Source organism: Aquarana catesbeiana, linkage group LG09, assembly GCF_042186555.1.
Source record: "Aquarana catesbeiana isolate 2022-GZ linkage group LG09, ASM4218655v1, whole genome shotgun sequence".
Taxonomy (NCBI): domain Eukaryota; kingdom Metazoa; phylum Chordata; class Amphibia; order Anura; family Ranidae; genus Aquarana; species Aquarana catesbeiana.
In genome coordinates, this window is record NC_133332.1 from 120899850 (window position 1) to 120913278 (window position 13429).

Sequence of the window (13429 nt, forward strand, 5' to 3'; positions counted from 1 at the left end):
GTAAACTCTATATATTTGTCACAAATGGTCCCAAGGTAATTTTTACTCTGATGTATATTGGGGCCAGTACCTAGATCAACAAGTGTGGGAAAAAATGGTGCTGTGCACAGGGCAATACGTGAGTATTGCAATTATAAGATGGAACAATTGAATTCATAGTATAGGTACATAGTATACACACCACATCTGTAAGCAATTATTCTACAATTGATTAAGGGGTATATTTATCAAAGATTTGCTTGGCAACTCAACAACTGAATAATCATTCAAAAGATTCCACCAAAGATTTGTTAGGATTTACCCATTTTTAATGAAAAAAAAATATGTATATAAAATTAAATTATCTAAAAGTAAAAGTTTCAAGTTTCTATAGAAGAACAGATGGTGGATGATTTGGTGAAACCTTCACACAGTTTTTCTTGGGATTGCAGGATATATACATTTTATAAAATCATGTTATTACTTACATTAAAACTTCCAAGTACAATTGTTTGCAAGTGTCTTTTTTAATAGGTTTGCACAAAACATGTACTGATAATAATTACATATATTTTGTTTATGGCTGTTCTGCCATACATTTCTATACAGTACTTGTTTATGATGATGAATTCAGTGTGTGTGATTCTGTGATAAACCACTGTACAACACCTGTGTTTTCTTCTTTAGATGGACTCTTATCTTAATAATACAGATTTTTCTGTGCTGGAAATAACTGTTTCAGAAGGACCAAGGTACGTAAGATCAAGCCAGATACATGAGTAGAATCATTTCTTATATTCCTATTTCTAATATTAGATTATACATTCTTTATTTTGTATGTTGTGCTGCATTGATGACTTTTAGGAAGCAAGCATTTAATTTTAAAAATAATAAAAAATGTAATTTCATTTTTGAAACTATTCAGAGTAAAGACTTATTTTTTTAAGAAAAGCTGGACTGAGAAAATATAACGTTGCCATTCCTGACTTCCTGAGTTGGGGTGTCTGTGGTTTCAATATTTTCTGAGACACTGACCCAGGAATATATAAGGAAATAAAAAAAAAAAAAATCAGAACTTATTATCTACATGCTTGTTCAAGGACAGTGAAGAAGAAAGTATGGAAGTCATTTTAACAGTATGACTGCCATGAAGCTAGCAGTTTTGGAAGAGGCCAGGAATAGCCCATATACTTCCGCAGTAAAGGTTTCCAGCTCATGTTCTAAACTAGTGGCATTCCGGTTTGTTAGAAGATAGTGGTACATTTAAGACACCATGCCAATGACAATGCATCTACCAATACATATCAGAGTTGGGACGTTTAAATAAAAGATTTGTTTCCATATAAAGTATATAGTTTTTTTTGTATTTAGCTATCTGTACTTTAAAAATGAATCTCTATCATTTACGTAGTGTTTCAGCATCATTAAATGATCAACAGAATTATCCGTTAAGACATTTTTATTTGTTATTACTGTTCAGTGCCTGGATAATTTAAACATAGGTATAATATATACTTTTTATTGTATTCATTTTGTCTAAAGACATTATTCTTACAAGTAGCATACCATGGGTGGGGCAGTTTCAATGAGTATCATTGAAAAGGTAATAGGGGTATGCCAGTATACAGGTAGTAGGAACACAGAAGCCTCTCTTTCCATAGGAAAGTTACCGTTGACATCAGTTTTCTACTTAGTTCCTACTCACCACCACTAATATAAGGGGTCACGTCGCCATTGATCCCTAATGTAAAAGGGTACTCAACTGACCACCTATGTAAGGTGACATTATACTAAGCACCACTGTAAACTGTGCTTTGCATTGCATACTACTGACTGCTGCACTCTGTAAGTTATGCTGCTCATTGCATACTCCTGACCGCTGCACTCTGCAAGCTGTGCTGTACGTTACATACCCCTGATCCCTGCAAGCTGCTTTGAACATATATACCCAATTGCTGTACTATGTATATGTTTCTTTTCTGGCCATTATTACACTGTGCTTAATTTCTTGATTATTACTGAAGATAATTTTGCTGCACGAAGAAGAAAGGGTGTTGCAGTTCTCTGTTTTGGGAGTAAAATGCAATGACAATTCTTTTTTTTTTTTTTTTTTTTTTTATGTGATTAAAATACAGCAAAATTATGAAAATGCTAATCTTGGTGGAACAGTTAATTTTTGAAGAATAAATACAATATTTTGTTGTCCTAATATGCAAGAGATCATGGATTGTGCTAAATCAAAATGTTGCAGCTGCTTTAAAATAATCATTTATAATCAACTCTTATCTTCCGATCTAATGTTATTATTTCAATGTTTGCCGCAGTAATGAACCTGGGAATGTCCCCACACAAAAAAACAATAAAAAGGTAAAAATTACTTCCCTTTTACTAGGCTGTCATTAGGGCTCTGTGATAGTGAATGTCTGTTTGGTATTGGATTATGGGAATTGTAAAGTTGACTTTAGCAATTAAACTGAAGAAAGATACTAAAAGGTGATTACAGTATGTTGATAAGGCAGTATTACATTGGATGTCATATTAGATCTTTCATGCTAATACCCAGATAGCAAGCAACTGTGCTGCAAGTTTGAAAATGACTTGCTAAGGTTATTGCTAGACTTACCAGGCTTCACAAGTTTGTTGCACAATTGTCCACAAGTCCTCACTGCATGACTGCAGATCAACTTTCTTTGCAAACATTCTGCAAGTCTGCAACAAGTTCTGGTTCAGTTATGCTGTGCAATAGTCATCCCATTACAGGGGTCCCTGTGGCTGAATTTTCATGCTGTAGACTTGCAGAGCTCCTGCTGTAGACTCACCTCTGCAACTTTGCTCTAGCCAGAGACTTGCCACGCAAATTCGCTACAAATTGGAAAAGTGCCAACTAGAATTTGTGGCAAGTTATCCTTACTGTCTGTGTAAATGCGCTGAGCGTAGCTTGCTCTGGAATCTCAAAGTTGAAAGATATCAACTTGGACAGTATACAGCCAGATGGGAGAAGACGGTCTACATTGTATGAATCTATCTATTGTCCTGCCTTTTCATTAAATCATCTTTGAAGTTCCATTCATTGGTTCAATTTCCAGGTTATTTAAAGCATTTCTGTAGGGACAATGGAAAAGCAGGTGTTTGTTAGGTGAAGGTTAGATGGCAATACCTGCAATAAATCTTTCTCAATGATAGATGGATAGAGAAATTATTCTGTGGCTGTGACTCTCCTGATAACAGTGATTTACAGTTTATAATGTATATAGTAAGGGAAATTCACCCCATTTTGTTGGATGATTCTGGTTAATGCAGTGGTGTAGTGTGGGGGGTGCGAGGGGGGCCACCACCCAGGGTGTAAAATTTAGAGGGGCAATGTCACAAGTGTGGACAGTCTAGCACAGGGATAAAAGCCCCTTGTTAAACTTATGACGCCGGAGAGTCCACATTGTTCAGCAACAGTGGCCGCTCCTGGGGTGCGGGCGGGCGGCTGGGGGATCCATCTCACGGTGGTGATCAGCGAGGGGCTGGCCTCCTGAGAGCCCGGGACATGGGAGAATAGTTCCACCGTGGCCGCCTCCTTCTTGACCTAGCCCCCCTGACCCCGCCCCCCCCAAGAGATGAGAAACGGCGGGCGCAGCATCTCCCATGCCTCCAGAGCATGGATTGCTCCAACTTCCTCTCCGCAGTAACATGTAATCCAGTAATCCAAATCACCAGTGCTGCAAAAACACACAATTGTGCAAATATATAAATAAATATACTAATTTATATAATAATCAATATAAAGTTCATCCATAGCCATGTTTTTTGGATGCTTTTTATTGATTGTTATATGAAATGAGTTTGTTTATTTATATATTTGCACAATTGTGTGTTCTTGCAGCACTGGTGATTTGGATTCACTACCCAGTAGGGCTTTATTAGAATGATTGTATTTGACGAATTGTTATATGAAATATTCTGTACTTTATTTGCTTTATTTGCACAATGAGGTTGAGGTTTCTTGTAGCACCAGTGATTAGGATTTGCTACCCACTAGGATTATTTTATAATATTTCAGTTAATGGGAGCTACATATGTCATTTTCACACTATATAATACTTGTTTTAGCACCGTGCAGTTGGGATCAATACCCGGTAGGGTTTTGTATTTAACCTTTTTGAAATTTTTCTATATATATTTTGGTTTATATATAGATATATCTTACAAAACCCTACCAGGTATTGGTCCCAACTGCACGGTGCTGCAACAAGTATTATTGTGTGAATATGACATATGTAGCTCCCATTAACTGAAATATTATAAAATAACCCCTCTTAATGCCTATGATGGCTAACCTGCGTAGAAATATGTAAACACCTATATTCAGGCTGTCCAGTCATGTAATCCCTTGTGTGATCCAGTGGTGTATGCAGAGGGGGAGGAGGGAGCGCCAACAACAGATGGGACATAGGAACCTATGGGTGATGTCACCACTGCAGGCTTTACTAGTCATTGTCAAGCACTCTCTCCTCTCCCCTACAGCCACTGCTGGATCATGTGTGACCAGACTGGAGCTAGCTGAAAATAGGTAAATCTGCGGGTCAGGGGGCACAAATTACTTGCCTCTCCCCAGGCGCTGACAACCCATGTTACGCCACTGGGTCAATGTAACCAATGCCAAACCCTTGTCCTATTCAAGCTACTGCAGCTGACTGCTTTAACTATTTACTAAGTTCAGAAAAAGAAAAAATTCCACTCCACAAGTGTTGATTGCAGTGATCCGAGCACTTTCCAAAAAACTGATGGTCAGAAGTAAGGTGTGAAGGAGCCACCTCAAGCAAGATTCCCACTTTTAACCATGATAGGAACTGGCCATATTATGATGCAAACAGAATATAATAAAACTTATAATGTCTGGAAGTTAGCAGTCCACAATTCTGTGTATTTTGTTGCTTGTTTAACAAAAGTAACCATGTATATCAGGAAAATACTGTAACAGCATAGAAACACCCTCATAAGAAATCATACAATTCAGTTTTACGCATTCATTGGTTCTCTTCCGAGGGAAGGAGGGAAGGAGGGAAGGAAGGAAGCTAGCTCAGCATATGAGCTCTATGGTATCCAGGGCTGAGAAGTGCCTAATGCAGTACTGGAATTGGAGTTCTGACAGGTTCAATTTGGAACTTTACATTAAAGACAGCTTAGCTGTCTCTTTAAAACGCAAAATATAAGGAAGGAAGGAAGGAAGGAAGGAAGGAAGGAAGGAAGGAAGGAAGGAAGGAAGGAAGGAAGGAAGGAAGGAAGGAAGGAAGGAGGGGAAGGAGGAAGATTCCACCCTCCACTTTCTTCCTATTACAAACGTTCAAATAGTTACTTTCAGACTAAAGGCAAATCCACTTTGCACTACAAGTGCACTTGAAAGTGCACTTGGAAGTGCAGTCGCTGTAGCTTGCACATGATTGGATGATAAAATCAGCAGAGCTTCCCCTCATTTCAGATCTCCCCCTACATCTACAGTGACTGCACTTTCTAGTGCACTTGTAGTGCAAAAAGGATTTACCTTTAGTAAATCAACCCCATTGTCTTGTAGTAGACTTGTGAGCTGTCTCTAATATATTTAATAAAGCCAGATATATTATGCTTTTTCCATAGATTCAGATGGATGTGAATGTACAATATGTATGCGAAGCACTGCGTAATGAGTACCTGTAATAATACAGTAAAGTTGATAATATGTTAGAGCAGAGATGGAAGCCAAATTCTTGAGTTTGAAATATATTCTAACTTTATTTGACCTATATACACTCTACTTGTAAACAATATGTATAGTAGGTATAAATCATTTAAATACCTACAAAAGTAACTAAGGAAATGATATATATCTTTAATTTAGGTTTACGTGAACCCAATGTTTAATATTTGAAATTTCATGATATTTACCTATATAAAACCCTACTGTAAAACAATGAGCTTACTTTATAGATCCTTGTAAACTTACTTTATGTATCTTTATGTATCTTTATAACATTGTATACTCAATAAACTTCTTTTGACAAGGAAATATATTCTAACTGCTTGGCAAACAAATCAAACATGTGTAGGCTAATAACTAAACCAATTCTTTTAAGTTTGTGGGGAACATTTTACACACATTGGGGTTCTTTTTGCAAAGGCAAAGCTTGTAGAGGTTCTGTTAATCTTTCAGCTACCCAGCTAGTATCAAGATCCACCCAAGGATAGGATGGGGGGGGGCTGCAGTTGGAAGCAATGCAACTATGTTGTGAAATGATCTTTTTTTACTGCATCAGCCCTGTATTAATCATACCATGATAAATAATGTAATGATTTTGTTTTTTTTAATTATTTCATTTATTTATTTTTTTCTGCACTACCAGAAAAGAGAGGCCAGTATGGACTCTGATAATTCCAAGTTAGTATAGCTATTGTGTTTGTTCATAGTTTGTTGTTGTGATTTTACATATAACAGTTTATTTTCATCTAAAAGGGTTGTTTCAAGTGGAACTTTTTTGTAAACCCTTTCCTTGTTTTGTATAGACTGAGGGTGAAACTTCTCAATTGGAACATAGACAGTAATAAAAAAAAATTCAAGGTTCTAACTTCCCCCTAGCACCCACCCCCCTCAAAACAAAGTAGGGTTCTACTGAAATCTATTTCAAGGCATGCTGCATGCGGCATCACTGGTTTATTATATTTCTTGAGAGGCAAAGTTTAATGTGGACCCATTTCAGCTCACTTGTCATTATCATTATGAAGTGGAATGATGTCTGTTTTGCATGAGCATGGAATGTTACTGTGAATCTTTTCTGCATATATCTATTTACATTTATTATTTTTTCATTCTGTAGTTATATTTCAAAACTAATCATCCAAGCAAACTCTTCAGGCACGTCAGAATCCCATGCTACGAATTTGCAAAATCTTTTGGAAGATCTTAAAGATGAACAGGGCAATATAAATTTTTCCATACAGAGCATGAGCATAAAGGCCTTGGGTAATTATTTTTGTTACAAAGCATTACATGCAAAGCTAACCATTAACCATAAGCTCACCATAAACCTTGTGTTTACTGTTCAGTTTCCTTCCTTATTTCATAGACTAGCCCAGCAAAGTTACCCAAGCATGCCTGAAACTAATATGATAACATATTATGTTTAAAATGGTACTATTCCATTTTACAGGTTGCCAATGTATGGACTATGAGTTAACTGATTCACTTGCTATAAAGTAAATATACTGTATCTTATATGTAAACTGATAAAGCCTTTATATAAAAAGCCAACATCAAAAGAACCTCACAGTGCCACCAGAGTACCAAAACAGGAGCATTTAATATGCAAAATGAGCTCTGAAGGTAAAGCTCTTACATGTCTTTCTGCAATGTGCATACCTCACTGATGGTGCAGTAAGATGCACATGTTGCTGTTTATTTTAAAGAGGAATCAGTTACCTCTTTGATATATAAGCTAGAACCCTGTGGATTAAATATTATCACCCAACTCCACCTACTGGAATTTTGACAACCCTGTGAGGAAAATGAATAAAAATGTGTTTGAAGCGCTTCACAATGTGGTAAATTAATAAAAAATTGGCTCTTAAACACTGGTAGCTATATAATCAAAATAATCCAGCAGTATTAAAAAAATATTCCAGCAGTGTTAAAAAAATGCACTCTAAAAAATATATATATGTGACACCATGTGCATAATTATATAAATCACTAAATAAATAAATGCTAATGTGTTGAAAATAAAATCACTTCTAGTGATAATCCATAAAGCGTGAATAAATGAATCAGACAACCAAAAAACACATGGAAATTAGCTTTTAGTCCCAAGCAGCAAAGTTTTTGAATAGCACACAATTGCTTAATTGGAATGTTTTTTGGCAATTTTAAACGATAGTGTTCATTTGCTTTAGTCACATCCGATGTAGCGATCCCCGTCAGACATCATATATAAAGCAAACAAAAGAAATAGAATATCATTGCGCAATGCTCTTAATAACAAGGTACACAGGCAAACATGTGTTAGATCCACTCACGTGCGCCCAATAGTGAAAGGCATATGCAGGTGTATAGAGCAGTCAGCCGCCTTGGACACAGGCAGAATCGCTGCAGCACACAGCTAGATACTGACGATCTGCATAGAGCGTCCTTGGCTCCTCCCACGCGTTGCGTCATGGTCACGTGACTTTTTCAAGGATAACAGGTGCAGATGTGTGTCTGTAATGTATATGATATTCACAGCGGCTGAAAAATTTCTCTTTATCAGTCAGATGCTGCTGCACACATTGCTAAGAGCCCCTCTTGTTTTACTGGAAAACTGACAGAAACATGTAAGAGTAGGGTGATGGGGTGGTCATCATAGCTCCATGTTCCCCTCCTCATTGGGTGCCAAGCAAGGGTCACATGAGAGGCCCACCCCAGGGTGGGTTCTTCTAGGCTACACAAGGCACTTTGTATAGGGTCACTGCCTTTCACAGGGGGAACTTTTTCTTGGAACAACTGACTATTCTTTAATAAACTCCCATGATATTTCTGTATATTACCGCTGTTGCTTGTGCATTTAGAAGGGACACTCAAAGCAGTTGCACTCTCCACCTGTCCAGCGCATCATCGCTACCTCACTCCCAGTGACGATATAGAGCCCCCTCATGCACCTAGAGTGGACTCCGTGCATGCACTTCACTTAACTCTCTCTTCCGTACCTGTGTACAGGATGCAGGCCTCGGCAGTGCAGATCTGCTCCCTGCTATGGACAACATCTCCCTCGCTGCAAGAGGCAATCTCACCCACCCCATGTACATGCTTAATGACAGGCTGCTTGAACAACCTTCCATACCTTTGGTAACCACTTAATCTTCACACTTTAATAACTCTTGTACTGTTAGCTTCCTACACCAATGTGTTTAGTGACCCAACTGTAGTCTGTATGTGCCGGTTACTTGCATTCCACTCCTTTAGTAGTTTTAGACCAGGCAAAGGCAAAGCTTCAAAAGCTTTATTTAAAAATAGCTTAACTTTACTTATAATAAATTAAAATGATGAAATTCACCAGTAACAGTTCAACATAAAGTGCAGTAGTTTCCCTAACATTCCTAATCCCTAGCTCAGGCTTGTGGCTGCCCCAGCATACCTGCATAGGAAAGGGTAACTTCCTGGCAAAGGTTGTGGTTGATGTGTTCAGGAGAGATTATAAGCCCCAGAAATCATCCTGGGCAGTGGAAACTCTGACTTCGGCCTATCACTAGATTTTCAGACTCCAGCAAAACAGCAGAAAGAACCCCTAGGCCCCTCAGTCCGTTTCCTCCAGGATCCGGACCTCTGTCTTCTTTTAAAGCACACAGGACCAGGAGGTCGGACCCAGGAAAACCCACCAAAAAGATCTGGGTAACACAATTAAAGCGTTTGTTAACCCAAAAAAAAACAGATCCTGTTCCCTTAAAGCATGTTATACAGCACAGTGCTTGTGCTGTGTCATTTGGACCCCCGTATCACCTGAAATACCTGGCTAATCCTGCCTAGCTTTGTCCTCCCCTCTGCAAACAGACCACGATAATCATGGCTGCTGACATCATGGTCCGTTTGCGTCCCTCCGTCATCTGCAGCCTGCTATCAGTCTCCTGTGTCATTCTCACCCCTCCCCCCTCTGTCTGTCTCTGCTCGTACAATGTGTCCCCTCCTGCTGCTCTAACTGCTCTCCTATCTTCTAGTAAATCATCTCATCCTCTCTGCACCATTATAAGAAGTTTCCCTGTTCCTGTATTCTGTAAAAAAAACTGCACGATTGTCTGTGGCTCTGAGCTTTGTCTCTCCTCTCTCCCCCTCCTCCCCAGCTGACGTCAGCGGGAGGGCTCAGCCCTGCCTACTGCAGCTGTGAGCCAGAGACAGAACAGAGGAGAGGAATCAGCTGGGCGACCAGAGCGGAGCTCATATAGGTACAATCGGGCAATTTTTTTTACAGAATGCAGGCACAGGGAAACTTCTTATAATGGTGCAGAGAGGATGGGATGATGTAATAGAAGTGGGTTAACAACCACTTTAACTCTCAACTTTCCAACTGGGGCAGCATTAACTATTATCTGCCTACAAAAACATAAGGAATAGGAAATTGCATTATCACCATTTTGTTGCACAAGAGAGAAAATTATATTAAGCAAATATTTTGGCTGACACTACCGTCTAGTGACAGAACACTACAATTACAGTATAATATGAGAATGATTGTTGCCCCTATGTGTGTGCATAAACATCAAGTTAACAACTTCACTTGGAATTCTTCTTGAGAATGATAATTGTTTCATGCGGTCATTCCACACAAAAAGCGTATGGGAGGCTATTGTTCATGGTAGTATTTAGCACTGAGCATGTTTGAGGTGCTGTGGTAAATAGAGACTGTACAAGAAAAAAAACTCAGAGGCTTGCATCCTCACCCACCGTGGCTGTAGTAGGAAGTAGGACACAATGGGGAGATTTACTAAAACTGTAACAATCAGATTCTGGTGCAGCTCTGCATGGTAGCCAATCAGCTTATAACTTGTTCAATTAGGTTTTAACAAAAAACCTGGAAGCTGATTGGTTTCTGTGCAGAGCTGCACCAAATTTTGCACTCTCCAGTTTTAATAAATCCCCCAAAGTGTTTTGTAACCGGTAAAGTACTGCAGGCAAAACTATTTCTGCTTGCAGTATGCTGCCTATTTGTACCAGCCCCCAAATTTCATATATGTTTCCTGCTTCAGAAGAGTGTAATTACTGTAAGGATTTTAAATGTGATTTCAAATGTATCTGTAACATTTTTCAGTCTTGTTTAACCCTCTTGCAAAAGTTCCCAACAATGAATGATGCAGCTTTGCATAATTTCATGTAAAATTAAGTACAGTCTAGTGTTTACATGTTTGCTGCATTGTAGTGCAGAATGGGGCAGATCTGCATTTCTTCTGCCTATTAAAAGCATTATGCTCTAACGGGCAGGGCTCTCTGATTCCATATGGAATTGTATTGTAACTGTACTGTCTGCCCTCATGTTGTGAAGCACTGCTCAAACTGTTGGCGCTATATAAATCCTGTATAACAATAATAATAATAATAATTTAGCTGCATATACACACTAAAATAAGATTTGTCTTTTGTATACAAGCAGTAAATCGGTATTCCTACTTTATTGAATTAGAATATCTCATGTCCAGGAAAGGCAAGGGACAAAATCATTGCTGCTAAACACAAATGGACCCTTGTATATATTGCCTTACATCCTTGTTTAATTTAATAGCATATATTACAAAATAATAGTTTTTGTACTTTGTATTGCTTTGAAAAGAAAATGTTATAAGCTGAAATCCCAGCCTACAATAATTAACTCATTAATGAACATCATATTTGTATTTCTGATTATGAAATAACATTGAGTTTCTTTGGATGACCTTAATCCTTATGTAAATTTTTGTATGACTAATTTAGAGAAATGTCCTGCTGAGAAAAAACAGTATAATCATTTTATTTATGAGTGGGAGGAAACAAGCCCTGCCGGAACTGCACGAATACAATGCTACACCAATGCAGATGAGTTTGTTTTAAGATACTGGTAAGATCATAGATATTTGTAAGCTGTACATGTGGTGTGTATAATAAGTTTGGATTGGGCAGTTTTACATTAAAGCGGTTGTAAACCCTTCCATACCACCAATGAAGTGACTTGCCTTAGGTGATACACAGAGATTAAACAAATCCTTCTACATACAGTGGGGAAAATAATTATTTGATCCCCTGTAGATTTTGTAAGTATGCCCATTTACAAAGAAATGAAGGGTCTATAATTTTTATCATAGGTGTATTTTAAATTATAGATACAGACTATCAACCAAAAATCCAGAAAAAAACACATGATAAAAATATTATAAATTGAGTTGCAGTTCAGTCAGTAAAGTAAGTATTTGTGAGCAAAACATGACTTAGTACTTGGTGGAGAAACCCTTGTTGGCAAGCACAGAGGTAAGACATTTCTTGTAGTTGGTGACCAGGTTTGCCCCCAATCAGGAGATATTTTGGTCCACTCTTCTTTTCAGATCTTCTCTAAATCCTTAAAGTTTCTTGGCTGTCACTTGGCAACCCAAAGTTTCAGCTCTCTCCATAAATTTTCTATAGGATTAGGGTCTGGAGACTGGCTAGGCCACTCCATGATCTTAATGCGCTTCTTCTTGAGCCACTCATTTGTTGCTTTGGTGGTATGTTTTAGGTAAATGTTTTTGAAAGAGCCATCTTCAATGGACGGGGCCATGTTCTGTAAAATCTTGGATGAGAACCTTCTTCCTCAACCAGAACACTGAAGATGGGTCATGGATGGGTCTTCCAGCATGACAACGACCCAAAACATACCACCAAGGCAACAAAGGAGTGACTCAAGAAGAAGCACATTAAGGTCATGGAGTAGCCTAGCCAGTCTCCAGACCTTAATCCTATAGAAAATTTATGGAGGATTTATGGAGGAGACAAAAAATCTTAAGAATTTAGAGAAGATCTGTAGAATGGACCAAAATCCCTCCTGAAATGTGTGCAAACCTGGTGACCAACTACAAGAAATGTCTTACCTCTGTGCTTGCCAACAAGTACTAAGTCATGTTTTGCTTGGAGATTAAATACTTATTTTTCTCACTGAACTGCAATTTAATTTATATCATTTGTTTTATGTGTTTTTTCTGGATTTATGGTTGATATTCTGTCTCTATCATTTAAAATGCACCTATGATTAAAAAAAATCAAGACCCTTCATTTCTTTGTAAGTGGGCAAACTTACAAAATATGCAGGGGATCAAATAATTATTTTCCCCACTGTAAGTTGTACCTCTTCATCTGCACTCTCCTCTTCTATACATTCATTCAAAGTCCAGAATTTATAAAGCTTGTCTGAGAGTTCAGAAAAAATGGAGATGGAGAGCTGAAATTTCACACTGCAAAGCTCAGCGAGGAGAGCTCTGAGAACTGATTGGAGAGAAGAGACACAACCCCCCCTTCCCACAGCTCATAATAACAGAGCTGAGACTATCAATCTGCTGGAGATCCCTCCTCCCTCACCTTTTTTCTCTTGGTGTCAGGACAATTTGTCAGAAATGGCTCAAGCAAGATAGCAGAGGAAAGAAGCAGCAGAGAGAAATGACACTTAGGGGTTGATTTACTAAAGGCAAAAAGACTTTGCACTTTTGCAAGTGCAGTAGCTTCAGAGCTTAGTAAATTAGGTAAAGCTTCACTTTACAAAGAATATCTTATCACATACAAGGAAAATAAAAAAACAGCATTTTTTGCTTGCACATGATTGGATGATGGAAGTCAGCAGAGCCTTCCCCCATGTTCTAAGCACTGAAACCACTGCACTTCCAAAGTGCACAGTCTATTTGCCTTTAGTAAATCAACCCCTTAGTGCTCTGGATTGAGACACACTATAGAAGGATACGTTTTGTTCATATTTCA

General features: G+C 38.2%; 1 long non-coding RNA gene across 1 annotated transcript; it reads left to right on the forward strand.

Annotated features, from left to right (window-relative positions):
• Positions 1 to 583: 583 nt before the first annotated feature.
• LOC141107242 (uncharacterized) lies at positions 584 to 11549 on the forward strand. Its single transcript, XR_012235834.1, has 3 exons — positions 584 to 731; positions 6816 to 6961; positions 11426 to 11549. It is a non-coding gene; the product is annotated as an uncharacterized lncRNA (long non-coding RNA).
• Positions 11550 to 13429: the final 1880 nt, after the last annotated feature.